This window comes from Triturus cristatus, chromosome 12, assembly GCF_964204655.1.
Source record: "Triturus cristatus chromosome 12, aTriCri1.1, whole genome shotgun sequence".
Classification (NCBI taxonomy): Eukaryota; Metazoa; Chordata; class Amphibia; order Caudata; family Salamandridae; genus Triturus; species Triturus cristatus.
In genome coordinates, this window is record NC_140595.1 from 353,145,008 (window position 1) to 353,170,929 (window position 25,922).

Sequence of the window (25,922 nt, forward strand, 5' to 3'; positions counted from 1 at the left end):
TTCACCTGAATCACGTAAAGTATAAGCAATTCAAGTGACACAATGTGTCTATCTGCATATGTCTTTATGTGTGTTATGTCTGTTTTTTCCCTTACAGGCGTCACTAGCCCCTTAATTACAGGATGGCTTTCGTCGGTACAATAAATCCTGCCACACTTTTGCCATTAAGTGGAACAGACCCATTGGCACATGATTGTATTGAAGTTATTACTATTACGACGAAACCCAGACAAGACTTGACAGATATTCCATTATCAGATCCAGACCTGACATTGTATGTAGATGGTTCATGCATGAGAACAAATACAGGAGAGTTAGTGGCTGCTTATGCAGTCACAACAGATACTGAAATTATTGAAACGAATTGTATCGATACCTTGTCAGCTCAAGCAGCAGAGCTCATCGCTCTGACACAAGCCTGTATTCAAGCCAAAAATAAGAAAGTCAATATATACACAGATTCACGTTATGCATTCGGAGTCGTCCATGACTTCGGCGTGCTTTGGCGAGAGAGAGGTTATTTAACTTCTCACGGTGCCCACATCCAGCACGGTCCCCTTATTCAAGCTCTGTTAGATGCAATACATCTGCCGACTGCAATATCGATTATGAAGTGTAAAGCCCATACAAAAGTGACTGACATTATTTCTCAGGGTAACGACCTAGCTGACAGAACAGCTAAACAGACTGCTCAGAATCAGACTCATACAACTGACACGACAAAGACAATAGTTCCGACACCAACACACTGCATGACAGTTAAGGATCCCGCCCTTGATGTAATTGATATACAGACACATGCTACACCAGAAGAAATAAAGAGATGGACTGAATTAGGAGGGATCCAAACGGATCAAGGATGGATGACGAAGGGAAAATCTATATGGTTTCTCCCCTACTCAATGGTTCAAGTCATCATTAACACAATACATAGTCCAGCGCACCTAGGAGAGAAAGCTATGCTAGATAGCATTCAACACATTTGGTTCAATAAACACTTGCGAGCAGCAGCTAAACAGAAAGTACGTACCTGCATGATTTGTTGTCAGTTCAATCCAGGAAAAGGCGTACCTGTAGAACAGGGTGGATTTCAACCCCCCGATCACCCTTTTGAAGTCCTCCAGATGGATTATATCCAGATGGAACGATGTTGAGGATTCAAATATGTCCTCGTAGTTGTATGCGCTCTTTCCCGGTGGACAGAGGCGTATCCCGTCTCAGATTACACTGCCCCGACTACTGCCAAACAGTTAGTTCGAGAATTCTTCCCACGGTATGGTTTGCCCCGGATCGTGTACTCAGATAATGGCCAGCCGTTCTCATCCGAGCTAATGAAACATGTTTCACTTTTGTTAGGCTATCAATGGAAATTCCACTGTGTCCGACATCCCGAGGCAGCAGGTCTCGTGGAGCGACATAATCAAACTCTGAAAATTAGACTGTCCAAAGTATGTAGAGAAAAAGGTGTCGACTGGATAGTAGCTTTACCGGTTGCGCTCTTTTACATGAGAATGGTAGCACACTCTCGAACAGGGCTATCCCCGTATGAGGTGATCTTCGGTAGACCACCAAATATGTGGGGGACGCCTATACCTCGTAAAATAACTGATGTTGATTGTAATATGCTGACAGATTACCTGGCTTTCTTGATGTCTGCACTACAATCTTGTCGTTCACAGGTAGCTGCAGCTTTTCCCGATAACACTGAGGTGAAGCCCCATGACGTGGTTCCGGGAGATATTGTACTTGTAAGGAACTTCGACAGAAGGAACCCGCTGGAGCCTCGCTGGCAGTCGCCTAAACTCGTCTTATTGACCACAAGGACAGCTGTGAAGATTGAGGGACGTAAAGGGTGGTTGCACTCGAGCCATATCAAAAAGTTTCATGGACTATCATCCGACTTGAATTTTCAGCCCTGCATTCCCTCACAGACTGACTCAAAACTCCCCCTGGTTGACAAGCCAGAAAAGGAAAATTATAAACTGAAACTAAGGTCTAGCAAGTCAGACAATTTGATTGTTTAAGTCCTCTCCAAGGTGAATCGGTTGAATTTGTCTCTGACATGTATCCTCTAGACCGAAATAGAGAGAGAAATAGACAGAAACAGCTCAAGAAACATGCGTACTGTAAATCACTTCGTAGTCACTGCATAGTGACATTGTTAATTATGTTTTTTCTAAGTCTTCTGATTATTATTTTCAGTATATTGTTACACATGTATTACCCTATTTCCAAGCGTGTTTTCAATGCTACTGCCGAACATTCTTTTAGCGAATTACCCCCGCATGAGTTGTCCTATAGATTTGCGCTGCGCAACAATACATTCATTAGTATGTTACATCATTCTCATCAGACCAGCAATGCTACAAATTGTTGGATATGTGGCCGACTCCCTCCCTATCAGAAATACAAGGGAGTTCTGCCCCTCTTTCCGTATCCATTCACACACAATGGCTCCTGTGGAGCATGGTTTAGTTTACTTAATTCCCAAGATTCGAACTCCGCAGTTTATCAAGACAACTGGGTATGGGGAAACCTGAACCTAGTTTTACTTAAAGTCTGCTACCCTAACAAGGAGGGACTTCCCAAAAGAACAGGAACTGATCTAGAAAATGAAGTATATGGATTAGGTAACTTTACACTTAATCTCATGATCCTGAATGTTGAATCCGAAGCTACACCAATCTTGCCCGCTATGTCAGTATTTCCAGTTAGAGGCGAATTATGTGTAAGAAAGAATGGTTCAATACACATGGGCCATAGTAAATGTACCACTGTAATAGAATTCAGTGATAAAGGCAAGTCTACATTTAGAGCTTCTCGTCACTCCTACTTCATTTGTGGTCACACCGCATACATACGCCTACCCCTAGATTGGGATGTACCTGTTACATTGCATTCCTTCTGCCACCTGTTTTCCTAGCCCCGCCTGATTACCATAGGAATACCCATTTAGTACACAATAGACAGCAGAGAGATCTCCCGATTGTCGACTACACTGAAACAGCATGGGAGCAATATACAGATTTCAATAAAGGTTTCTTTCCCTACATAGGTACAGTCACTAATAGTAAGTTGATACGTAGATTAACTAGAACCCTTGAAGCAGTAGTGAATGAAACTACTTCCGCCTTAGGCAACTTAACAGAGGAGCAGTCTGCGATGCGGATTGTTGTTCTTCAAAATCGTCTTGTCCTTGACGTCATCCTGGCCGATAGGGGCGGAGCTTGTAGGGTCATCGGATCAAGTTGCTGTGTTTTCATACCAGAAAACGCGCCGTCAGTATATAAGGCCATAACTCGACTTCATAAGATCGTAAGCCAGATACACCAGAATCCAGGCACCTGGACTTGGTCCGGTTGGTTCTGGAGCGTGTTGTCAGCCTGGGGATGGAGGATCCTATCCTTCCTAGGTATTGGCTTTCTCATACTATTCAGTTGTTGCTTATGTCTACAATGTGGGCCAGCGATTTGTGGTCTGTGTGCCACATCGTGTATCCCGCCTTCAAATTTTCATTCAAGATTCCGGAAGAAGAAAGAAGAACAAATGATGCTATATGAACAGATTGATGGATTGATGAAGATGGATATTTCATAAGGGTCCGTAGGGGACAAGGAGGGAATGAGGAAATATGAATTTTGTGACCAGTTATGTCCCCTATCTTAGACCCCAACGGCTCCATGTACATGCTACAAGTACATGTATGTTCCCTCCAGTTCCAGCTATGAAGACGCAAATGCATGTGCGTCCAACGTCAACATGTCCTCTTTCAGATCCGCCATGAATGGGTCAAATATTCCATTCCTAAGTATGATTGGCCACCGACTTTATATGGTTCACTTTTCTAGTTTTACAGTTCAGGCGAGTAGGCCCTGAATTCTGTCATCAAGCCTTTTCCTGCTTCTGCCTCTGAAATGCTCCAGCCTGGACCTGCATCCGTGTCCATGAACTTTGTCTTACTCCCTGTGCGGCTAGCGGTGCCTGACGCGGCCTGTTGCCTGCCAAAAACTGTATTCAGCCTTCAAGTTATCTGCTCCGCTCCTCATCCAATGCATTCCTGTCTAGTAGTTTAGGTAAACATCCTTCCAGCTACCGAGCAAAAGGCTCGGCCTCGCTATCTCTATGCAAGTAATTCATAGCTCCTGTTACCATGGAAGATTCCTGCCCCCTCGCACCTCATGTAGACACATAGACGCTTGTACATGCACTAACAGTCAGTATAGAATAGATTCCGTCCGAGAGACCTTTCCTTTTGGATAAAACAGTTCCTTAAACAAAGATATTAGATACGATTTGGGATTAGGTTGACCTGACCCCCCAGACTTCTGTCTCCATATGTAGAGCTAAATGTCAATTCCCCTTCACCCTCTAGTTGCACGTCAATCACACGTCATGCGGCTGCGCGCGCATCTCTGCCAAATATTTCTGCTGACACTGCAGGATTCTCTTAAGGATCCACCCACTTGTGACATCATTTTAAATGACGTTTCTAGTATACGCCTGTATTTACGCCTATTTTCATTACGTATGTGTATTCTTATCTGTATTATCAGCTGTTACGCCTCCTGCATCTGTCTTAATGCAATGCTTTTCATATATATATTGTTACTTGTCAATAATGTATTGCCTATCCCTTCCTGAACCTTCGTGGTGATGGAATAAGATTGCCTGGTTCGAACTATAATTCCTTTGTAAGGAATAAAGCCCTTTTCAGAACCTCTAATACCACGGATTCTGCCTCTTATTTTGACTGAGTTATTCTTACTAGACTTTACCGCATAAAAAATAGTACAGGTAATTTAAATATTTACCACACTTGGCAGGGGTTAAATCACTAGGTCTAGACAAAGGGGAAGACTATTGGGAATTGAAAAACAAGTGTATTTATTGGCTCAACCTAAACCGCTCCCTACCCCAGAATGTCTCAGCAGAGATTCTTTTTGCTAGAAGAGTTGATTGGGTAGGCCCTAAGAGCAAAACGATCAAGGGAGACTGCATTGTAATTAATTTTAGAGACAAGAGGGCAGTCGAACATATTTGCAGTTGGCAGAAGCCGAGTCCTAATACCCCCATTCTTTCATTACCCCTGTCCTTTTTTTATTGCGGTCATCCACAGCCTACCCTAGATGCGTGCGGCCATAATGGTCTAGTTAACGAAGACAGGTCCTATAGTCACTCTAATGTACAATGTGGGTCAGCTAGGTCCTCTGGTTTAGAGGACTGTGATTGACGACGACACGGGGATGGGAAAAAGCCACCTAAGATAGGCCAAGCTTCCCTTAAGAAAGGTAACAGATGTAACCGCACAAACACAATTGTATATGACATCGAATATTGTTCTGACAATGAATTAAATCTGCAAATTGGGCAATCATTATAGATTTAAACCAGATGGGTGCGGCATGCCAAAAATCTACAGGGGATAAGGTGGGGTGTCTGATATACCCTCTAAGTGGTCTAAGTGGTATAGGAAGAGATATTATAGAGAGCACCAAGCCCAATACGGGTATTAGTATGAAAGACAGCCTGGTCTACTCTGAGAGAGATAGCATAAATATCCCATTAGGGAGCCTAGTCAATAATATGGGGGAAAGTAGAGAGAAGGGCATTTTGTCTATATTATCGTGGAACATTGCCGGACTAGGCTCTAAAACTGACAATCCAGATTGGACGGGTTTTCTAACAAAATATGACGTTTGTCTTTTTCAAGAGACTTGGTCAATTGACCCTATACATCGTAATGGTTACCTTAATTTTTACGTTCCCGCACTAAAAAGTACAAGAGGCCGTCCCTCTGGCGGTCTAACTATATGGGTAAGGCAGGATACGGGGTGTTATGTAAAAGTAGGCCCTAGAACCAGTAACGATATATTATCAATACGAATAACCTTACAGTCAGGATTTAAAATAGAAATCTTTAACGTGTACGCACGTGGTCTTCCGGGAGGCAAAAAGTCTCCAGTCGTAAAAGAACTTGAAGACATTTTGGACCTTCTGCCTCCTAATATATTACCCCTAGTAGCAGGCGATTTTAACACCTCTTTTGAGCCCCTTGGTCATGATATACCACAGTTTACCGCAGAGGAGGATTCTAGCTGGGGAATTCCTCCTCTAGAGATTGCCCCTATAAAAAGATGGACTGAGGCAGCAATCCAGCTAAAAGGTCTGTGTCTGGGTAACCATCTGAGGGCAGCAAATGGTAGAAGTAAGTCAGACAAACTTGCAAAAAACACTTTTGACAATGGACGCAGGGTGAGTCGTATAGACTACCTACTTGTCCATGTAAAGCTCTGGGCTTGTCTTATTGATATGAATGTTATTAATCGTATTGAGAGCGACCATCACCCACTTGCAGCACAGTTTGATTTACCTTTCCCTGGTAGACAACCGGCTCGGCAAGGGAATTTTGAGTCGGATCAATTTTTGTCCAATAACTTACGCTATCTAAAATGGGATAGGATTATAGAAGATCCAACAACTGTGACTGCAATAAATAAAGAAGTAACTGATGCTCTACAACCCCGTGGAACAATTGTAGAAGACATGAGCTCTCACCAGTCTGTGGTGGTAGTACATAACAAACTTTTTGAGGGTTTGAAGAAATACTTTGTTAAAACTACTTCCAAAAGACGTTCCAAGTATCACAATACTGTGGGTTGGCAAGATTACAAGCCTTCCTGTTAGTACTCCATTGCGCCCTTTACTGCTAGATCTAGGGAAAAAGCTACTAGCACACCTCGTGAAGCTACGTCCAATACTTTATTGGCGCCGGCTTTGGTGTACAGATGAACTTATACACTACAAGAGCGGCTTTAGTGATATACTAAAATCTGATCTATCACACAATATACATTGGTTGCGTAGTATTAAGTCCCTCTTGGGCAGTATAGGATTGATTGAACTATGGAATGACCCACAAAACGCTATTTTCCCTCCTAAGGATAAGCTGAAAGCTATATATTGGGAATGGGTTTTTATGATAGAAACAACGCAAGGTCTTTCCTCCCATCTAACAGGTCGCTTTCTCGATCTAAAAGTTAGTCCATCGCTTGAGAGGTACTGGGATATAATAGAGAGGCCCTCTGATCGTAAGTTGTATTTCCAGCTACGGGTGGGCACCCTACCGGTTGCAGAATTCACCGCTGGTTGGGGGGGTCACCAAAACAAATGTGACAAATGTTATAGATGTACAGAGGAACGTGAATCCGTAGAACATTTGTTATTTTTCTGTCCTATGTATGCGGCACCCCGGAAAACCTGGATAAAACCCGTCTGTAGATCACTGGGTATCAGGAACTATACCATAGCCCTTCGTATCCTGAGCACTGACACTGCTCCTTTTATTTGCATAGCAGTGGCTAAGTTCCTAGGGTGGGCCTGGGGCATACGGACCAAAGCCTTGAGACATGATGGTAACTCCTCGTAAACATCCACAATTGTACAAGTCTCATTTAAAGCTCATTTCAGGTTTGAAGCACAAACAGTAATTCCACCAAACTGTGTTACCTTATTCTGAGAACAAATGTATAGGTTTTAGATTGTTTTTAGCTTTTGCGATGGTTGTAATAGGAATTTAATTCTAGTTTTAAAAATTTTAGGTAATTTATATGTTTTTGTGTTATGATTGTAATGTGCTTTTATGACTCAACTGTCGAATAAAGCTTGATTGATTGAATCTAGTTACACAAACAATTAAACAAATATTACCCATGCAAGCAGGTCTGGCTTTCTAGTATTGCATAAAAAGACTGAAATTAATACACATTGACATGGGTTCACATGCATCATATACACAGGCAACACTTTTTCACCCACACACAACTAACCAACAGGCACATAGACAGAAGATATACCTGCATTAAAAAGGCAGCACATTACTATGTTCTTCCTGTGTGTATGTTCTCTGAGTGACCCTCTTTCATCTAACCTATGCCCAGTGACAAGGCAGTAACAGCTTTGGTAAAAGCGTATATCAAGGGAAGGTCCATGATGCCATGGTCACATGAGAGAGGGAGCAACATTTTCATGATTATACAAAGAACGCTCCTCAAACCCACAAGCAATGGTTTATTTTTGGAAAATGTCAAATAAGTGTCCCTGACATGCTGGTAGTCTTTTCCCAGGGTGTTGGTGACATGGTTATTCTTTTTCCTAACCATGAGTTCCTGCACCATGACAGGAAATGATGTAGCAAGTTCTTGAAGGAAATCTGGCACTAACTAGCACAGCTATCCATGTCTGCCTCCAGATAATACACCATAAGGGTTCTCCAGATTGAGATGCTGGTGGCGACTATGGGATTGAAAAGAAACCTGTCTCCCGATCTCTAAATGAGGTGGGGGATACAAGAGGTTGATGGACGGTGCAACCAGTAACTTTTTGCCAATGCACTTTGACAACCAGCCTCTGAATGAGACCCTTTATGTTCCCTCATAATGAATGGTTTCAAAGTCTAGTCACTTAAAGATGAGTTAATACATTCCTGGCTTCTAATGCACCAGTATTTGTACAATAGATTGTGCAACACACAGATAACACTATGGAATTAAAACATATTGAGAAGAACTACAAAAATATTTTTTGTATGTATATTTAGTGATGTTATTACAGAATATAAGTTCTAGCTCAACCCTGTGTGAATGTAATCAGATGCGAACTCTCCCAGATTAGCAGTGTCAGTGTGCAAAATTATGATTTGTGGTAAGAGTAACTAGGAGACCGTTTGTTATCTTGTGCTATGGTATGATATGTTGTGCTATGTTATATTGGTGGCATTTATAGTGCACACATAGTACCATTGGTGCAGTGTCATATTGGGCAAGCGCGTGGGTGACTTTACCAGAAGGCTGCAAGGTTTCCATTATAGAACAGGGTTAATTCAGCTTGATCTAATGTATTTAAGATTTTATGTTGTAGCCTGTTTTGGTTAAGGAGATTTGTCTTATTCTTGCATGTGTTTCCATGATATTAATTTCAAAGACTGACTCCAGAGGGCTTTTTCGTCATTGTTTCACTTCTTCTAATTTAATATACATGTCAATTGGCTTGAATTTAGATGGGCATTGTTTCCTGGTGTGAATGCTAACTATATGGCATGTCTGGGCTATTTTGGATGCATGTTAGCAGCTTTGGATGCATGTTAGAAGTTCTGTTTAATGATTTATGTTGGCTGCTAGTGTGTGGCCATTAGGTGGAGAGAAGTGAAAGTGGCATATCTGAGCTTTGCTGGGTGTGTAAAAGGTGTTCTGTCTGGTGATTTGTTTTATGTTTGGTGTGTGGTATATATTAGTGAAAGTTTAAAGTTATATGATAGCTAGCTGCATGGCTTAGATTGGCTGTGCATGTCTGTTTAATGCTTATGTATTGTTTTTTGGTTATATCTAGAGCTATGACATAGCTGGCGAAAAGGAAATTTGTGATATGTTGGATGTATCATAAATACTCTGTCTAATGCGTTCTGTTGGATGATAGAGTATTACAGTGGCGGCTCCTCCGCTAACGTATCGTTATTGTCATTTTATTTTTCCTATTGAGTCAGTGGCCTGTGTGTAGTGTGGGGCGTGACAGGGCTGGGCAGTGCAGGGGAGGAGTGCTGTGCAGTCCCAAAGTGCACATGAACTGTTTGGCCGTCCCTCTTGGGCCGACCAAACAGTTCATGTGCACTTTGCATGTTGCTACCAGAATGCATTAGACATGCTGGTCAGGAACAGGCACAGGCTCCCTGTTCCAGTCTGAGCGCCGATCCACGGCGCTTGGACCAATCACAACGCTGCATTGCAGTGTTGTGATTGGCTATGGGGAGCCTGTCTTCCGGGTGCTTCCTGCCTCCTGCCGGACTGAAGACGAAGAAGGTAGAGGATGCAGGGGAGGTGGTGGCCGGACGGCCGTTTTGAGGTAAGACTAATTTTGTTAATTAAAACCCCCAATCCCTGCTCCACCACCCCCATCAGGTAGCAGCCACTACTGGAGTATTACAGGATGAAAGAATGAATGAAGGTAGTGTACACACAGTTAAATGAATTAACAGTGATTATTGTTATGGTTAGTTTGAATGAAAAGGTTACATTTGATACCAGCAAACCTCACATGAGGCGGCAAGATATCATGTGTTTGCTTTACAACTATAACTATCAAAATTCATTGTATGCAGTGTAATATAATTGGATGTTTAGTTATTTTGAAAAGTGTTCTGAAGTTTTTTTGTCCTATATAAGTTTTTTAATTTCATCATAAACAAAGAGCAAATGAAGTCGCCAGCTGAGATAGACCAGCCATCAATCCCTAATGAAACCTTGCATGGAGACGGGAGAGGCAAACCGGAGACCTCATGGAGACAGAAGATCATAAGTGGGCAGAAGAGACTAAGTAAATTCTTAAGAAAGAAGTGGTAGATGCAGGTAAATGCAAGAGTGCTGTGAAAAGACTATGAGTGTCATTTAGAGATGGGGATATGGACATATCTACTAAGAAATAACAGGTGCCCTCCACACCCACCGCTGTGTTTTTCTGCCTCATTTGGAGTGCAAGAGACGTCTGATTGTTTTGGCCATTCTGGCACAAATTCAAATGTCAGCTTCAAATGGTATTGGAGGGGTGCTCTTAATTGGTATGTCATCTGATGTAGCTGATGGCCCTTATGTCGAGCAACTCACTTGAAATCATTGTGCCCTTCAAATGTCCCCCCTGTACTAGAGGAAAACTCATTTTTTACATGTGTGATGTAAACAGATCCTTACTTTGGGTGCCTGCATTAAACATTTATTTGATCTGACATTTTGCATACACTCTCATGCATGCCGAGCTATTTTGAGTTGCAAGTGTTTGCCACAGTGGTTGACTGCAGCCCATGCACCACAACTTTTAATGGTCCGATAGCAGCTAAACCACAAATACCATGCCCCAATTAAGAAGTAAAAAAACAACAAAAAAGTCCTTGTCTGCCAGTGCCGCATCTGGCTTGCCAAACCCTGTACACCACAGTACAACTCTAAGCTCCACAGAATATAATGGTTTTATAAGTAGAGAGTACAACTGTCATCCAGGCTACACAAAATGTACAAATTCAGTATCCAAATAGCCTAAAAAATGTCTTTGTTCTAGAAAGTGAAACTTAGAATTTCAAGTCAAGTCAAGTCAAGTCAAAGTATGCTTTATTCGAATATCATTCATAAAAGCAAAAAAAAAAATACATTCACATAAACAATTACATACAAAGTTAAAAAATTATTAAACTGCGATCATAGGATCAGATACAAAGCATAGACATGAATTTTTTATCATAAGCGTGACCCCGCGGCGTGTTGAACTTGGCGGTGAATAAAAGTTTTTTTAAAAAGTTTTTTTTTTAAAAAGTTTTTAAAACTCAACTAGATGATAAAATAGTTGAAAAACCAATTAAATATAGAAGAAAAAATGACATAAAACATAGGAGAGAATAATCAAAAGACTAGCAGTCTCTCCTGAATCATGAGAATAGTCAAACGACTAGCAGTCTCTGTCTGATTGACCACGCCCAACCTAAATATTTTGCAGTGGCTACAGATATCCATGGCAAAGTATTAGTTCGTATAATACGCAGGGCCACGGTACCACTGGTTGTACCTAAATTTTTGCACATCGGGGTCAACCAGTTACGCCTAGGGACTGCGTAAAGCTTGCAAACAAATAGAAAATGACCAATGGTTTCTTTACCTGAGCCACATACGGGACATCCATCCCCGGAACCCCCTTCCCACTTAGATGTCAAAAATTTAAGGGGAAGTGCACCTACTCTAAGTTGAAAAAGAAGCTTTCTTTCTAAGGGCCTTGTTATAATATCCCAGTATGGTTCCAGACAAGGATACATCTTTGCCTCAATAAAATCTGAAGTCATGGAACCAGCACTCATACTATTCCAATTCCGTCGAGCTACCAGCTCCCAATAGATGTTCTTTAAAGTGCTTTTGGATGGAAAGCTGGCTCTCGCAGGATCATCCCAGATTGAGCGCAAGCCAAGCTCATACAGGGATGTCCTAAGTGCCTTTAACCATTCTATTTTGTGATGAACATCAGACCTTATGATGTCTAGGAAACCATCTGCATAATGGGAAAGAACAGGAATCGTCCATAACCTGCGCCAATACAAGATCGGGCGCAGTTGTACCATGTCTGAAATTGCTTTTCTGCCCAAATCATATTTGAGGGGCACCAATGGGGTACTTTTAGGGAGTCCTGTTATTGTCCTAAGAAATTTGTTTTCTGAAGATTGGAGTGCAACAACCTTCTCAAAGCCCCAGAGTTCGGCACCATATAAAGCGGAGCCTAGAGCTTTTGCTTCATAAACCTGTAGAGCAGGTTTTACAGGTTTGGTCAATGATTTTCTGTGCTCTGAGGAAATGGCACCTGCCAATTGCCTATGTCTAAGTGTAGCAATGTCAACGTGATGTCGCCAGTTCTTCTTGCTAGAAATGTGCATACCCAGGTATGTAAAAGTATTCACTACTTCTAGCGGGCGATCATTTAAAATAATTTTTGATTTAAAGCTACGATGAGGGTTAAATATCATAAGCTTTGTTTTGGCAGTGTTAACTTCTAATCCATACTCCCCACAGAATTGGTAAAAAATAGATAAGGCGCGCTGCAGACCACTCGGGGTTTTAGATAGGATGAGCGTGTCATCAGCAAACATTAAAATAGGAGTTTTTATCCCAGCTAAAAAAGGAGCGTCCACTTGTGCAGAGGTCATACGGGCTACCACATCGTTGATGTATAGGGTGAAAAGAACGGGAGCCATCGAACATCCCTGCCGGACTCCCCTTTCAACAGGGAAGTCCGTGGTTACCGAACCAAGCCCTCCCCACTGAATTCTGGCATAATTAGATTCATGTAGCCTCATTATTAAGGACAATAGATCGCTGGGGAGACCCTGCTTATTTAGAACCATCCAGAGATTAGAGCGAGGGACAAGATCAAAAGCAGCCCGTAGATCTACAAAAGCTGCATACAAGCTGCCTTTACCCAGGACCACCGTCTTCCATTGTAACAGGGTAAAACAGAATACCTGGTCGACCGTGCTTGTGGATCGTCGAAAGCCAGCCTGGAATGGTGAGAGAGCATTTGTCTCATCCGCCCATTCCAGGAGCCTGTTGACGATCACACGTCCCACAACCTTTTGGATAGTATCAATAAGGCTTATTGGCCTATAATTGCCTGGTAGGGATCGGTCACCCTTCTTAAAAATAGGAATGATAACTGCACCCTGCCAGGATTTTGGTACCGCAGCACCCAAGGCTATGGCATTAATAAGAAGGTGAATATACTGGCACCAGCGATCCTTATCATTTACAAATAAGTCAGCTGGCACACCATCAAGACCGGGAGCACGACCAGAGGCAACCGTGTTCAGGGCCAGCATAATTTCAGCAGTGCCAAAAAGATTCTCTTTAGGGAGGTCAACCCTAGGCTCCTGAACCATTCTGTCATTTTTTGGAGCAGCATACTGGTTTTTGAAAAATTTTATCCATGCTTCTTCAGGCACATTGTTGTTTGGGGACCCCGGAGAACCTGCTTTGCCCCATCTGACAATATGCCAAAATAACCGGGAGTCCCTACTGTCACTGGCTGCCTTTAACTCGATCCAGTGATGTTCATCCCAATCTTTTTTGGCCTTGGATATGCTAGTTTTATAGTTCTTCCTAGCGGCTTGAATTAGAGTGGATTGACCCCCTTTAATGGCTTCACCTAGGGCTAATCTTGATTTCCTGCATTGTTCATTATACCATTTGGCAGGTTTAAGAACTCTATTGCCTTTATTTTTGACAGGTTTCAGAAAATACTCCTTGATCTGATAAAAAAGAGCATTGTGTAATCCTTCAACTTCACCTAAGCCAGTTCCAAGTGAATTTAGGTTCTTTATATCCGAAATTACAGTGTCCACCCGTGAATTAATCGCGGAAATGACCTGATGGTTAATTGCTACCTTTTCCCATCTTAGCCTCCGCATGTCATTTGTAGGAACAACACGTGGGGGAGCAGTCGCGAAAGGACAAGATGGTAAAATGGTATAAACCCACCATTTATGAGTGGTACATAAAGGATTATGGTCGCTCTCTATCCTCATTACAACCTCCATATCACAGTTCAGGGGCCATCATTTTAGGCTACATATCACATAATCAATTCTGGTGGTATGTCGACCATTATCGAATGTATTTGACCCATTCCTGTCGCCGCTAGTCCTGCCATTTAGGGCTCTTAATCCCTTTTCGTAACATAAGGAATTTAGGGCTATAACATCCGAAGTCCACCGCAAAACCGGTGGAAGCTCTAATTTGGGAACACCCCATTGCTGATCCTCCTCGTCACCAAATAAGTCATCATTAGTAAGTAGGGGTTCAAAAGTTCTATTAAAATCACCCGCAATGACAATGTTATTGTTTAAAGAATAGGTGTCGAGTAGATTACTTAGAGCAACTAAAGTATCGGACCTTCTACCCTTGTTACTCCGGGCATATACATTATAAATGTCCAATTTTCCCAATTTATCTGAATCCAGTCTGATTAGTTGGATGTCTTGGTTATTAATATCAATAACTTTGATAACTAGTCATTATCTGAATTCAGGTACAAACTCCTTTTTCCACTGAGCTTTGATTTACATGACAAATGGAATAGGAGTCTAAGATACATTGAAAGTTATAGGGCCACAAATGTACAGAGACCAGCTGTAGTGTACATTTGTGCTACCCAACACAGAATAATTTTTTATTGACACCAAGAGAGAATACACAACTATGAAAAGAAATACGTTTTTAAGCCCAACTTCAAATGAGATGAGGAAGATTCCCGCTGAATTTCTTCAGAAAAAGAATTCCACAGCAGAATTGCTAACAAGATGGCAGGTCATGGGACATAAAACACCTGTAGGAGAGTAGGATCTGTACTTATGTTTCCCCCACTTTTTTTCTGATGTTTACACAGGTTTCTGGCTATAGTCTGGCTGGGTCCCTGCTAATCAGGGCCCCAGTCTCTCTGTTCTCTCTAAACAACTTGGAGTGGATATTAGATGCACTAGTGATTGGATACTGGGGTACCTTATGAGTCCCTAGTATATGGTACCTTAGGTACCAAGGGCATAGGTATTTCACAGGCCTACCAGGGGCTGAAGCATGTATTATGCCACCCCTAGGAAGCAGACTAAATCTGACACCACAGGCCTGCTACTGCAGCCTGGGTGAGGTAGTGTTAGCACTCCTCACTGAGATATAGGTTCCTATATCTCACCATACACACACATATAAACCTATCAGTCACCCCTAAGGCAGGCCCTATCAATCCTGAGGGCAGGGTGCTTGGTTTACAATGTGAGGGGTGCCTCTGCATGAGCAGGGCCCCTCTGCAGCTGGCAGAGTCTATTCTCTGTGGCTGTTTGTGGATGCGGTTAAACCATATACTCTTAAGTGCATAATAACCTAGCGGTAAATGCTAACTTTGGAATGACTGCATCAAAACATGTCGTGTTTGGTGTCAAACAACTTGGAATCATACCCCCACACCAATAACTGGTGTGGGAGTATGATCCCATCCTTCTAGAGGGGAAGACATGTACCTACTGTGGAAACACGGTAGAAATTTGAAAGAGCCCTGGCATCACAAAATGGATGCCACCAGCACAGAAACTGGGCTGCCCTCCTGCTGCTGACTGAAACTCGCAGTGGAGGAGGCCCAACAATAGGCATCCTGTCTCAGGGAGGTGTAACCACCTTCCAGACAGGATTTAGTGTACTGGGGCTGGGTGGGTGTACTCCTAGAGTGCTTTGAAGTCCTGCACTGGGGGAGCAGTAGGCTCCTCTGTGCATATGCCAGCTCAAACCGGTTCAGAGGCTACCTGCCCCTGCCCTGGTGCGAAACTGGACAAAGGGAAGTGGGTGTAACCACCCACTCCCCTGACCCTCCCAGAGGAGTGGTCATAGAGCTAGTCCCTCCCTTTCCTTTAGAATAAGTTAGGGAACCCTTGCCATTGCAAGTCAGATAACCCTGGACGACGCTCTACAAAGCAGAATACTGGCCCTTTAACGTTCCACTACCTTTGGAAGACAGAAGAATCTCCCTTGGAGTCAAGGAGTGACTCCCCTGCTTGGCAGGCACCCAAACTTGAATCAATGGTCGCAAACTTTCCCGCTCCCGCTGGAGTCCGAAGTCCCTGCTGCCCCAGAAGTGGCTTTCCTGACTTCTCGACGGCCATTGTGAGTCCCCAGTAGAGCTGAGGCGAGTGGATCCCACGAGTGACAAGGAACAGCAATACCCGGGTACCGTGCACTATTGTCAAGTGCAAACCCTTCACGACGTTCTACAAACTTGTGCTTTGGACCACTTATGGCCCAAGACTCCAGCAGGTTTTGCAACGAAAATCAGTGGCCTACCCCATCTCGAGTGACCTTGGGCTCCTGTGAAGCATTTCCTCAAGAGGCGCCTTTGCGATCCCTTGCCCGTTGGCTTGTGGGTCCCCCGAATACTTTCTTATCAACTAAAAGGGCTCCTCTGGTTGCTCCAGGCCTGCCCTCACTCACCCTCACTGGGTGAGTCCCTCAGACCTTCCTGATCTGCACCATCGACTTTCTTCACTCTACACGAGACTTGCTGTTGCCAAGGCTTGTTGGCTCCAATCCGGTTGCCGACACCGCCATCAGCTGCAGACATTATGGGACACTCCGAATCCAGCTGCTGGTTATCGTTGATTTCTCCTGGACCTCATGAGCAAAGAGTCAAAACACCCTTGATCACCTGAAATCACCCGACACCCGTGGGCATCCATCTTCCTGGCCCCGGGTCACTGGCAAGTGAATGTGAACACTGTCCCTTCAATTTTCAGGTCTTCTACATCTAGAATCCAGCCTTGGATTCCACCGGACTCTTCTTCAGTCGCCGCAAACAGCAAGTCTTCTTTGGTCTCAATAGAAAACAGAGACGCGACCCAACACCAAAAGACACCTATGCACCCGGCTTCCCTGGGTGAGGTAACTTGTGCACTTCGGTGCCCTAGTGTGTGTTGGTCCTCGAATTACTTACCTTGTAAGTGGCTTCCTTGAAAGGTTCAACAAAAGCCTAAAGGGAATGATTAAAGGCCTCCCAGAAAAGCTTAGGCGAAAATGGGACCTTTTACTTCCCTGCCTTCTGTTTGCATACAGGGAGGTCCCACAGAAGGGGGTGGCTACAGCCCTTTTGAACTTCTGTTTGGGCACCCTGTCAGAGGCTCATTATGTTTGGTGAAGGAGGGCTGAGAGTTACCTCTCAAACCTCCCAAGCAGGATGTATTGGACTATGTACTTGGTCTCCGCTCCTGGATGGTAGAGTACATGAAGAAGGCAAACAAAAACCTTGAGGCTAGCCAAGAATTACAAAAAGCTTGGCATGACCAAAAGGCTGTCCTGACTGTTTATCAGCCAGGCCAGAAAGTGTGGGTGTTGGAGCCTGTGGCCCCAGCAACTCTCCAGGACAAATGGAGTGGCCCCCATACCATTGTTGAGAAAAAGGGAGAAGTAACCTACTTGGTGGATCTTGGAACTCCCAGGAGCCCCCTTAGGGTGCTCCATGTCAACAGATTAAAGCCATATGTGGACAGGGCTGACATGGGCTTACTCATGGCAACTGATGAGGACCAGGAGGAGGAGAGAGACCCTCTCCTTGACCTGCTCTCACAGAACCCTGATGATGGGTCAGTTGATGGTGTTGCTTTGGCAAGCAGTCTCACTGAACATCAGCAAACTGAATGCAGACAACTTCTGCAACTGTTCGGACATATGTTTAGCCTGACCCCTAGTCAGACTTCCTGGTGCACCCATGAGGTGGACACTGGAGACAGTCTGCCTGTCAAGAATAAAATCTACAGGCAACCTGACCATGTCAGGGACTGTATCAGGATTGAAGTCCAGAAAATGTTGGAACTAGGTGTGATTGAGCCTTCATATAGCCCTTGGGCTAGTCCAGTAGTCCTTATGCCTAAACCTCATACCCAGGGTGGTAAGAAAGAAATTAGGTTTTGTGTTGACTACAGAGGTCTCAATGCAGTCACCAAGACTGATGCCTATCCAATATCCAGGGCAGATGAACTAATAGATACTTTGGCCTCAGCCAAGTACCTCAGTACATTTGACCTAACAGCTGGCTACTGGCAAATCAAGTTAGCTGATGATGCCAAGGCCAAAACAGCATTTTCAACCCCCCTGGTGGGCACTATCACTTTGTGGTGATGCCCTTTGGTTTGAAAAATGCACCTGCCACTTTTCAGAGGTTGGTGAATAAAGTTCTGACTGGTATGGAAACTTATTGCTCCGCTTATCTAGATGATGTTGCTGTCTTTAGTTCCACCTGGCAGGATCACCTGGTCCACCTCAGAAATGTTTTGGAGGCCCTGCAAAAAGCAGGCCTCACTATCAAGGCCACTAAGTGCCAGATAGGGCAGAGTCAGGTTGTGTACCTGGGCCACCTTGTAGGTGGAGGCCAGGTTCAACCATTGCAGAGCAAAATCCAGACCATAATGGAATGGGTAGCTCCAACAACCCAGACGCAGGTTAGAGCCGTTTTAGGCCTGACTGGGTACTATAGGAGGTTTGTTAAGAGATATGGATCTATAGTGACCCCCTTAAATGATCTAACCTCTAAGGAAATGCCAAAAAAGGTTCAGTGGACAGCTAGCTGTCAAAAGGCATTTGATGACCTAAAGCAGGCAATGTGCACTGCCCCCATCTTGCAGAGTCCAGACTACAAAAATAAGTTCATTGTCCAAACAGATGCTTCAGAGCTGGCTGTGGGAGCTGTACTGTCTCAACTGTCTCAAGAAACGTTGGTCCGCTATAGAGAGGGAGGCCTTTGCCTGTGTGTGGGCCCTGAAGAAGCTGAGGCCATACTTGTTTGGCACTCACTTCATAGTTCAGACTGACCACAAGCCCCTCCTATGGCTCAAACAGATGAAAGGTGAAAATCCTAAACTGCTCAGGTGGTCCATTTCCCTACAAGGGATGAACTATACAGTGGAACATAGACGTGGGACCCAACATGCGAATGCAGATGGACTCTCAAGGTATTTCCACTTAGAACACGAAGACTCAACTGGTCAAGGTTAGTTTAATGTCCCTGCGTTTGGGGGGGGGGTTGTGTAGGAGAGTAGGATCTGCACTTATGTTGCCCCACTTATGTTGCCCCCACTTTTTTTCTGATGTTTACACAGGTTTCTGGCTATAGTCTGGCTGGGTCCCTGCTAATAAGGGCCCCAGTCTCTCTGTTCTCGCTAAACAATTTGGAGTGCATATTAGATGCACTAGTGATTGGATACTGGGGTACCTTATGAGTACCTAGTATATGGTACCTTAGGTACCAAGGGTATAGGTATTTCACAGGCCTACCAGGGGTTGAAGCATGTATTATGCCACCCCTGGGAAGCAGACTAAATCTGACACCACAGGCCTACTACTGCAGAAGAATCTCCCTTGGAGTCAAAGAGTGACTCCCCTGCTTGGCAGGCACCAAAACTTGAATCAATGGTCGCAAACTTTCCCGCTCCCGCCAGAGTCCGAAGTCCCTGCTGCCCCGGAAGTAGATTTCCTGACTTCTCAACGGCCATTGTGAGTCCCCAGCAGAGCTGAGGCGAGTGGACCCCACGAGTGACGAGGAACAGCAATACCTGGGTACCGTGCACAATTGTTGAGTGCAACCCCTTCACGACATTCTATGAACTTGTTCTTCAGACCACTTATGGCCCACGCCTCCAGCAGGTTTTGCAGTGAAAATCAGAGGCCTACCCTGTCCCAAGTGACAGTGGGCTCCTGTGAAGCATTTTCTCAAGAGGCGCCTTCGCGATCCCTTGCCCATTGGCTTGTGGGTCCCCTGAAGACTTTCTTATCAACTAAAAGGACTCCCCTGGTTGCTCCCGGCCTGCCCTCACTCACCTTTGCTGGGTGAGTCCCTCAGACCTTGCTGGTCTGCACCATCAACTTTCTTCACTCTACACAAGACTTGCTGTTGCCAAGGCTTGTTGGCTCCAATCCGGTTGCTGACACCGCCATCAGCTGCAAACATTGCGTGATACTCCGAATCCAGCAGCTGGTCATCGTCAATCTCTCCTGGACCTCATGAGTGAAGAGTCAAATCACCCTTGATCACCTGAAATCACCCGACATCCGTGGGCATCCATCTTCCTGGCCCCGGGTCACTGGCAAGTGACTGTGAACACTGTCCCTTAAATTTTCAGGTCTTCTACATCTAGAATCCAGCCTTGGATTTCACCGGACACTTCTTCAGTCGCCGCAAGCAGCAAATCTTCTTTGGTCTCCACAGAAAACAGCGATGCAACCCGACACCAAAAGACACCTATGCACCCGGCTTCCCTGGGTGAGGTAACTCGTGCCCTCCAGTGCCCTAGTGTGTGTTGGCCCTCGAATTACTTACCTTGTAAGTGGCTCGCTTGTAGACTTCCTCAAAGTACCCTAAAACTTTAAAAATCAAACCGCGAATTGCTCCATTGTAATCAATAGGGAATCCGCGGCTGTGTTCACACACTGCATGCGTCTCCCGTGGGTCTGTTACTTACGTGCTTTCACTGCAGTAGTGAAGCCCCAGTGATTCTACAGGCCCTAGGCCTTGTCATTCTGCAAGTCGACTTTCCCAAACCTCTTTTTTAGTATATGGTCTGGTACGCCCCTAGGGCCCCAGCCTTATTTGTGCTTAACTTATTGTGAAACGTTGATATTTAAATGTGTTCCTGGCTTCTAATCTCATAAAGAGATTAGTAGAGTGTGTCTAGAAATAAATACATATATATTAGATAAATATACCTGTGTGGTGTCCTTTCATTTGGTAATTCAAAAGATTATAAGGTAAAACAGGCTGCTTTACATTCCTCAGAGACTTAGCCTGAAGGCTGCTCTCCACAGCTACCACTAGGATAGCTTTCTTTAAAAGATTGTCTTAAACCTATCTACCATAAGAGTCGATTTGGACTGGTGCAAGGTGGCCACTATAACTAGTGACCAGCATATGCCAGGCCAACTTCTCACAACACCCTTACTAGAAGATGTTAAAATTCATGTTTAAGGTGCAGGTATGTAACTAGAAGTGTGCATTATTTGACGAAGTATAGGTTATACTACCGCAGTCTGTATGTTGCCCTCGGATACCAGTTCTTTAAATCCTGGGAAGATAATAGGGAGTGTCTGTGTGGATAAACCTTCCCCACACGAGGAGAATTATGGTTCAATAATGCCATAAAATTCTGGTGACAATATATACAAGGACTATAATGTGTAAGTAGTTTGAAATAGCACTAGAACCTGGACTACAATAATTAAAATTTAAGTTTTTAAAACATTAGTTGTTTGATTGATTAAAAGCATTACACTTATCTTGGTAACCCTATGCGTGTACATTTGAGAATGACCAATTTATCCACATATTAAGCGCTTTCAGGTTTCTGATGTTTATGCATGAGTATTTGATGCAGTCCATGTTTTTCCTATTAATCACATTTTGTTCCTATTAAATCAAATAGGATATTAGGGATATAAGTCCCAGAATGCTAAGCAAAAACGTGAACTGGATGAGCTGCCAATGCATTGATCTGGATGCCACGTTTGGGAACGTTTTAGGAAAACACCAGATATATATAGTCGATAATCTCAGTCATCCTCCTGTTCCAACCAAGATACAGATTAATAATGTCTCAATTATGTATCAGTGGAAATTGGAGGTAAGGGTGAGACAATACAGATTCAGATTTTGAATAGCAACAACTGTTGTTTCTGACTTTCGTAGTACCACTGCTCATGACTCATAGATCTGGGAATTATGGCTTATCTTTTTCGAGACACACAAAGGATCTAATGAGTGCTGGTCTTACCAGGAATCTGAGATGGATAGAAGAGTAGATATAGCAAATCAGATGCATTATTGAAGCCAACTAGATCATACAAAGCAGAACTTTGAAGAGCAGTTGTGGGTATTCAGTGGAGATGCCACAACAGCTACTTGAAAACTGTAGGCACCGGACCAAGGAATGCAGCAGTGTTCTTTATGGAAAGAAAGGTGAAAGGGGGTGGGGAACCAAGGAGAAGAAAAATAGTTTGGGAAACACAAATTTGGCTAACAATCGGATACAGCAGTGGAAAGCCAAAACAGCAAGGCATGCTGCCAGGCACCTGACAGCTACCTGTAAGATGTTTATATACTGCTGCTGCCTTCCTTCATTGCCATGCAAGTCCATCCACTGACTAAAGAATTGCAACTAAAGCCATTAATATAATCTAGGTGATGGCTTGATGTTTGGATGACAAGCACCTAGGTGCTACACACACACACATAGAAATTGGGCTATACTAAGTAAGTTGCTGTTATATTGAGGTAAGTTGACAAGACACACATGTTGTTAAAACTGCCCTCACCCACAGAAATTTGTGGCATGCTTCATCATAGGGCTGCTAACACACCTCTGCGCAAGCCTACGACAGAGGTGGATCAATAGGGAGGGGGAGACACAACAAACATAAAAAAAAAGTATGCGGAATCAAGATGAGAAAAAGGTGCGGAGAAAATATAATGTTAAAACTGACACAGGGATCTCCAACACTACCCTTTATTTGTGGACTCCCTGTTCAGATTAAAAAGGTTTTTGAATAACCAGTGGATGGTGGTATAATGGGCTATAATGAACCCACTAGCCCCCAGTCTCCAAACTGTCAACATTTTTCAGACGGCTTTTGCGTTGTCCCCAGCTTTCATCAGGACTATGAAACTAGATCCCTTAAACACTCTCCCTATCACCTACCTTGTGGAGTAAATCGAAGTCACAGTCTGAGTGAATGCTCAGGTCAAATGGGGTGAGTAACTTACTCCCAGTGAAAGTCCTGTAAGTAATGAGAAAGTTACACACGTAAATACACCGAATACAGTGCCCTTTGTGGTGAATATAATAAAAAACATATAAGAAAAGGTGTGAAAGGTGGTCTCGTCCCTTTTAACTAGTAGTGCGACTCGGTGAGTTCTAAAATTAAGTGTCGGCACCACTGGTATAAGGGACCAATCGTCCCGTGTGAGCGTAGTTATCGCTCTATTAAATAAAAGAACCCAGGGTCATCATTCCTCTGTAAATCATCACAACCATGCTCTCGGAATCTCTTACTGGGTTTCATTGATAATAAAGATCGAACTGGCGGGGGAGCGAGGACGGCTTCCTGTAGTCACACTCTGCATTAGTAGAGATAAAAAAGATGTTGATTAGGTAATTAAATTCACGATTTCAGGGCCCGTCAGGGGATGTTGTGCTGGAGCGGGTAGTACAAAATTTTGTATACCCCCCCATTCTGCATGTTTATATTAATCTGAATAATCAACTAATAGTCATTTTATTAATTTTTTTGCAGTGGAAGACTTACCAATTATATTAACAAAAGAATTACACGTGGGAATTGCACTTTGCATGGCTAAACTAATTGTATACTAGCATATGTACGCATACTAATAGTAGAAAATTAGAATATTGCATGATATATGTTGCTTTTGTGATGTAATTGTAAGTTGTGCATCATTGAGTGAGTATACACGCTTTGAATGTTGCTATTCTGCTAGATAATTACTTACACATAAGGGAATTAGTGAGGGTTTAACATTTTATTAGCCATTTCCATGTTTTAGTTACGTTTTTGTGTTTGTTTTGCTTAAGTTGACCATTTCAGCCTAATCCAAGATGGCTCAACGAGACGTATAACGTGACTACTCCTGACACACGAGGTTCTTGGTGAAGTGCGCATGCGTCACTGCCAGCAACAATGGCCTAGTCCTGACCCCAGGAGATGATGTTCTTACCAAGGACACTCTGGGAGCTTCGCCAAGGGTAATACAATGGACTGTGTTTAAAACCAGAACCAGCAAGTGCGATGACTTAACCCTGCGGACTATGTGAGAACTTTACCGCTTTACCCCACGTCCACCAATGGGGACAGTCTAAAACCCCAATCTTGATACATTTTGACATAATTTTCATTATAAAAGTAGGTAGGAAAGTGAACTAAAAAACTCTCTCTTTTTTGACGAACTTGATTTCCTGACGTTATGCTGACAGAGAGGACGGTGACACTGCTGGACAGCTGTTATCCTGAATCTTTGAGAGACTGAATTGCGGCCTGACTTTGATGAATTTAAAGGTTTTTCCACGACTTGACTGACTTAGAGGACGACTTTTAGCCAGATTAGCTAAATATGATGCTCTGTGGTTTGGATGAGGATTTCTAAAAATTTGCAATTTTATTAGATAAAAGATATTTGATTAATTGATAAATGTGTAATGTCGATTATTTGAAGAAGAAAACTAGGATAAAGAGAAGAGTATAGATAAATGAATTGGATCACTAAACTACAAAACAACTAAATTGATTCCTCACTCAATGAGGGGAATATCACAAGGTTGGAGTTAATGAAGTATTCAATGCATTTAGGGTTTAGGTAAAGATATTACTTTCATGTCAGCGTTTGGAAACTTATTCCTCTAGGGAAGCAGATCAATGAAGTATGAGTGTTGGTGTTATGGGCCCCACCAATGAATGTTTTTGAGTGAATTTGCTATTGCGGTATTTGGTCTGTGACGAAGGGGGAATTTGATGTTCCACGCTGCAACAGTTTTTCTGGTAGCAGAGTTATGGATTTTATTGTTTTGGTTTGGTGAATATAGCTTGTAAATTGCTTATTGATTATTAGTTATTGATATAGGTTTATGTACTAACACTCTATGTGTGTCACGTTAAGTTTTATGTTGTTTGCACGGCTTCTGGGATGTAGGAAGTCGGAAGTTTGTAACGGTTCCGTAGTAGAGCAGAGGTAAGCGCTCTCGGGAAAGACGGAATTGTTGTTGCCCTGTAGGTACACAGGGAGAAACCTGTAAAGATTGAAGTTGCACAACGCATTGTCTGGGTTCGATTCGGTGACATTGCCGTGTGTTGCCATTAGAGACATTTTCTGTGTGAGAGAAGTGTATATGATAGCGACGGTCACCTGTAAAATTTTGGTCCTAGGTACCAGGAGTCCAAATGGCATTCCGATAACGCTTATCACTGGAAAGGTAACAGGTGTTCTCTGAGCTTGCTAGAACGACAAAGTAGAGGGAAGCGCTGCTTTGTTAACGTATGTCATAATTCTGTAGTAGGACAGATTGTACGCTGTTCTCGGGAAAGACAGGATTCTGTGTGAATGAACTACATTTTCTAGTGTGAAAGTGCATTTGGGTTAATTGTGAAACTCTAGTTTTATTTCTCAGGAGCATTGGGTCTCCAACTATGTGTCTTAATTCTGGAGAAATGGTTAGCTAATGCTTGTTAGAAGGGTAAGGTAGAGGGATGTGCTACTTTATCAACGGAAGTAACGATTCCGTAGTAGAGCAGAGGTAAGCGCTGCTCTCGGGAAAGACGGAATTCTCGTGAGAAAGGTCTATTGCTATTCCTTGGTTAGCGAAGTGGACAATGGTGGTGTCTTTGTGTTGTTACTAACAGAATTTTAAATTTGAAACAAAAACTTACCGAGCGGAATTTGTAAAGGAGGAGTAGACAGGAGCAGGAGCTGCGGCAGCGGCTGCTGATGTCAGAACGACCGCGCTGGGATTGGACAGTCGGTCAGAAACGTAAAACGCTCCTGATTGGTGCGTTAGTGTGAGTCGCGCTGGGATTGGAGAATTGCAAAAGTGACATAGACGCTCCGTATTGGTGCGTTAGTTTGAGTCGCGCTACGATTGGATAGAATAGCGGTACAGTGTAAGGAGAGACTAGTGATACACGGAAAGAAAGGAAAATGTATTACGATCCACCAGAAAAGGAGAAAAAGTCTTGGTTTGGTAGAATTAAAAAGTGGTTTAAAAAGGACAAACCGATTGTAACTAGGGAAGGACAGTTACTTCCTCCACTGAAAACCCC